This window comes from Myotis brandtii, unplaced genomic scaffold (genome assembly GCF_000412655.1).
Source record: "Myotis brandtii unplaced genomic scaffold, ASM41265v1 scaffold1619, whole genome shotgun sequence".
Classification (NCBI taxonomy): domain Eukaryota; kingdom Metazoa; phylum Chordata; class Mammalia; order Chiroptera; family Vespertilionidae; genus Myotis; species Myotis brandtii.
This window is the reverse complement of record NW_005355919.1, coordinates 75221-80596: the sequence shown is the minus strand read 5'-3', so window position 1 is coordinate 80596 and position 5376 is coordinate 75221. Positions and strand designations below refer to the sequence as shown.

The 5376-nt window shown below is 38.2% G+C and overlaps 1 pseudogene; it reads right to left on the bottom strand.

The window, feature by feature from the left end:
* Window positions 1-213: 213 nt before the first annotated feature.
* The window catches only part of LOC102264198, a 28603-nt pseudogene continuing 23440 nt past the window's right edge, over window positions 214-5376 (bottom strand).

The window sequence follows — 5376 nt, the reverse complement described above, 5'->3', positions numbered from 1 at the left end:
GGGAAGGAGAAGGGAGATGCATACAAGAGTAAGAATTCAAAAAAAAAGTTGAAATGGTAAGGAGAGAGAACTCCCCCAAAGAACGTAGAGGATGTCGGAGGTGAGTTGACAGCAATAATTTCCTTTGTAGAGGACCAGGCAGCAGCCACCACTCAGCTGCAAACTCTGGAGACTCAAAGCTGGAATTAGAGATTGGGAGCTCCCCAGAGAGCATCACAAGAAGGTGTTGCACTACTCTCAGAGGCACGTGAAGCAGTCTAAGGACTGCTTGGCATTGGCGGCACATGTATCCTATAGCCATTCCTGGACAAAGTCTGGCCAAAGACTACGTAGGCCTTGTCAAAGCCTTTTCTTCCAGCTTCTTGCCCAGGACTTCACCAATTTTGGCCAGGCTCCCCACTGGCTATCCCCCTGTGGGCTGTGCCATGAAGACTTGGTGCTTTGGGGTGTTTTCATGTTGATCAGGCAGCTCCAGCTCCCATAACACTACTCTCCTTAAGTTTTCCTCTTAAATAATAAAAAAAAGGTAAAAGTTTTTAAAGTTCTAATTGTGAATACTTTTGTGATTTCTGTTTCTTATTGGAAATCCAAATAAATTCAACTTTCTTTTTCTACCCAGAACAGGGGAAGGAGCACAATGTAATATATAAGTAGTGTGTGTGTGTGTGTGTGTGTGTGTGTGTGTGTGTGTGTGTGGTATACATACAAACTTATCTATATTTCTGTCTATCTAAATGTTATGGCAAGGGAAGTATGATATTCTCTAACTGTTGTATATTCAGTTCCTCCTACTCTCATATCCCAACTTAAAATGTCTTTCACTTCTGCTTTAGTTTTCTTTCCCTATCCACTCCCCCAAAGCATACAGTCAAGATATCACAGTCTAAACTTGCAACCCACCCCTGCTATTTAAGGAATACCCACACACATCTGTGCGTTTAACTAAAACTAGCTGTGAGGTTATTTGTTGGGGTGGGCCATGTGGGTTTCCCAACTAGAGTCCTAATTTGCAACACCTACAGCTTGCTTAGCTCATTCTGATGCTAGGGTGGTTTCCTTCTGTGAATACATGTCAGTGAGGTGCTCTAGGCAAAGCAATGGCCCTCACAAAGCCTATGAATTTAGTTTGTTGCAGGAATAGACTCCCTATTCCTATATGCAAGTGAATATTTGAATCATACATATTCACCTAAAACAGCTTTAGGAGATTAAAAAAAATGACTCTTGCCATTGAAGGCTAAAGGACAAGCTTTGCTGTAGATTATAATGTTTTATCCAAACCAATTATATACAAAAAGTTTCTGAGGGCCTACTATTTGCCAGGCATTGGCTATTTTATATTCTAAAAATGTTCATGGACTCTACTGAGAACCAATAACTGCAAAAAATATATAAATAATAAAGGAGCATATAATAAGGGCACTAGAACAAACCCAATAATCACAATAACTAGAGTAAGTAGTGATGATGTCAGCAAGATAGTTGAGCAGGTGATGCCAGCTTTTGCCCCCCCTCCAAACCAACTACATATTCACAAATTAAAATAGCCTTGGGAGGATTCACAAATCCAACTAAGAACCTGCAGGTACATAATTGAGCACAAAACAGAGTAACTACACTGAAAGAATTGCTTGGGAGATCTGCATAGCTAAGACATCTGGAATGTCTAGGGAAAAAGGACAGAAGTGTATTTAGTAGTGTTTGTCAGCACAGACCCCAATGACCTGCTCCATAGAGGAAACCTGCAGGTTTATGCTATTGAAGTAATCGACAACCACTGCTTCAGAACCCCCTGACAAGGGGACAGTGCTGCATCTCACAAGAAGAAATCACTATTGTCCACCATAGGATCGGACTGCCCCTAACTCCAACCCATCCAGGAATCCAGAGACATGGCCACTGCATGCACACCTGTAATCCAGATCCTAGTCACATTGACTGCACACACCAGTGTCCCAGACCCTGATTTTACAGTCGTTCCATGAGTGCCCATACCTGGGACACTAGAGTGATTACCACAGCAATAGTGCCCATGCCCCAGCCCTCAGAGCTGTGGCAGCTCCATACAGACTTGCTCTCCTGGACCTTGTTCCATAAGCACCAAGGGCACTGGAGCCACTGGAGTGGGAGTGCCTGTATCTCAGACCCTGGAGTGACTGTATCTTTGCCCCCACCTACATTCCAGGCCCAGGTTCATGTGGCCTCTCCCTAAGTGTCTGTGTCTCTCACACTATCACCAGTGTTGTGGCAGAGACACCTTATTCTGGGCACAGAAGCCACCACAGCACCAATCCCCAGAGTCATAGTTCCTACAAGCATGCCCATACTTCAGATTCCAGCTCTCTGACCACTTTCTGGGAAACTATGCATCAGATACTGGTGCCACTGCAAATGTGAGTGTACCCACAAACTGACCAAGTTCCAAGGGAAATCCTCTTCACCATCATTTCTCCTATGGGTTTAAAAAAATGTCAGGAGGACCCCAGCATTCTTCACTACCAAAAACATCAACAAAAGCCCTCAACTATAGCCTAGCCCGTGGTCAGCAAACTGCGGCTCGCTAGCCACATGCGGCTCTTTGGCCCCTTGAGTGTGGCTCTTCCTAAGCCTTAGGAGTACCCTAATTAAGATAAAAACAATGTACCTACCTATATAGCTTAAGTTTAAAAAATTTGGCTCTCAAAAGAAATTTCAATCATTGTACTGTTGATATTTGGCTCTGTTGACTAATGAGTTTGCCGACCACTGGCTAGGCTACTGAGGATTCTTGCAATCTCTATGATGCTAAATTCTGCAGATGGAGCTGCATGGAGACTGTATAATTGCATCATCCCTGAGCTGGAATCCTACCCAACCAGCACTCTCACACTGATCCACAAGTGGAGATATAAGGCTTATAAGGAGAAAGACCTTATAAGGAGATATAAGGTCTTTCTCACTCAAATCAGTTCCTAAAGTCTGGAAGAGGTGACTATTCAATTAAATGTACAGACATCAATACAAGGCTATAAAAAATGCACAAAAATAAAGAAAACATGCCCTAACCGGTTTGGCTCAGTGGATAGAGTGTCCGCCTGTGGACTGAAGGGTCCCAGGTTCGATTTCAGTCAAGGGCATGTACCTTGGTTGCAGGCACATCCCCAGTGGGGGCTATGCCGGAGGCAGCTGATCGATGTTTCTCGCTCATCGATGTTTCTAACTCTCTATTCTTCTCCCTTCCTCTCTGTAAAAAATCAATAAAATATATTTAAAAAGAAAAAGAAAACAGCACACAACCAAAGGAGCACAATAATTTTTTCATGAAATGACTCTAAGGAAATAGAAATCTACAAACTGTTGGACAAAGATGTCAAAATAATTACTTTAAGGAAACTCAGTGAGCTATAACAGAACACTGATAAACAACTCAATTAAATCAGTAAAATAACATATTAACAAAATGGGATGTTCTAAAAAATAGAAATCATTAAAAAAAACACAAATAGAAACACTAGAGCTGAAGAATACACTGAATGCATTAAAAAGTGCAGTAGAGAATGTCAATGTCAAACTCAATCAAGTAGAAGAAACTTGAATATAGGTCATTTGATGTTACCTAGTTGAAGAAATGAAAAGAAAAAGTATGAAGAAATGAAGAAAGCCTATGGAATTTATGGGACAACATCAAGTAGATGAATATACATACATATTGTGAGACTACCAGAAAGAGAAGAGAGAAAATTGGAGCAGAAAACTTACTTATTTAAAAATGGCTCAAAATTTCTCATATATGAGGAGAAATATGGATATCCATGTGTAAGAAGTTGAAGTGTCCCTAATCAAATTCAACCAAAGAAAATTTCACCAAATCACATGATAGCCAAGCTGTCAAATATTTAAGTCAAAGAGAGAATTGTGAAAGGATAAAAAAAAGAGAATCATCACATATAAGGAAACCCTCATAAGGCTATAAGCAAATTTATCAGCAGTAACTATGCACTCCAAGAGAGAGTGGGTGATATACTCAAGGTGCTAAAAGAAAAAAACTGCCACCCAAGAATACCATATCCAGCAAATAAGGGAGAGATGAAAAACATTTCCAGACAAACACAAACCAAAGGAATTTGATACCACTAGGTTTACCTTATAAAAAAGCTAAGCTTCTTCAAGCTGAAATGAAAATACACTAATAACATAAAACCATTATAAAATAAAATAACACTGATAAAGGTTAGCATATATTGAATTCAAAATACTCATACTGTAATGTTGATGTGTAAATCACATTTAGTTCTGGCATAAAGAATATAAGACAAAGTATTATAAATAATAACTATAACTATAATAATTTGTTAATGGATGCATAATATAAAGATATAAATAATGAAATAAAAAGATATAGAGTTGAAGGTTTAAATTTTATATACAATCAAAGTTAAGTTGTTATCAGCTTCAAATAAACAACCCAATTTTATAACCTCATGGAACTAGAAAAAGAGGAGTAATTCTAAAGTTATAAGAAGGCAATGATCAAATCCAAAATAAAAGAAACAGGTTAGAATACCAACCTACCAAGACTGAATCATGAACAAAATAGAAAATCTAAACAGAACATAAGTAAAAAGGCTAAATCAAATGTGAAACACATTAAAAATAAAAGATAAAATAATAACATGCTATCTCAATACAGACAGTAAAAGCATTTGACAAAATTCAATATTCTTTTATGGTAAAACCTTTTAACAAATTAGGTATGAAAGTAATGTATTTACCACAATGAAGACTGTATATAATGAGTCACAGCTAACATTGTACTAAATGCTGAAAAACTAAAAGTTTTTTCCACCAAGGTTAAGAATAAGGCAAAGGGTTCCCACTTTCACTACTTTTATTCAGCATAGTACTGGAAGTCCTAGCCAGAACAATTATGCAAGAGAAGAAAAAGCAAGGATTCTAAATAAGAAAAAAAGACATAAATTCATCTGTGTTTTCAGATGATATGATCTTATATAGAGAAAACCCTAAAGACTCCTTTAATAAACTTTTGAAGTTAGTAAATAAATTCAGTAAAATTGCAGAATATAAAATCAACATACAAAAATCAGTTGCATTTCAATACACTAACAAAAAATATTTTCAAAAAAAAGGAGATTTAGTACCATGCTCTAACCTACTGAGCTAGAGCATTATGCTAAGTGAAATAAGCCAGTCAGAGAAAGATAAATATCACATGATCTCGCTCATTTATGGAATATGATGAACAACATAAACTGATTAACAAAAACAGATTCAGAGACAGAGAAGCATCGATCGGACCATCAAACCTCAGAGGGAAGGTAGGGGAGGGTGGGGGTAAGGGGGAGAGATCAACCAAAGGACTTATATGCAAGCATATAG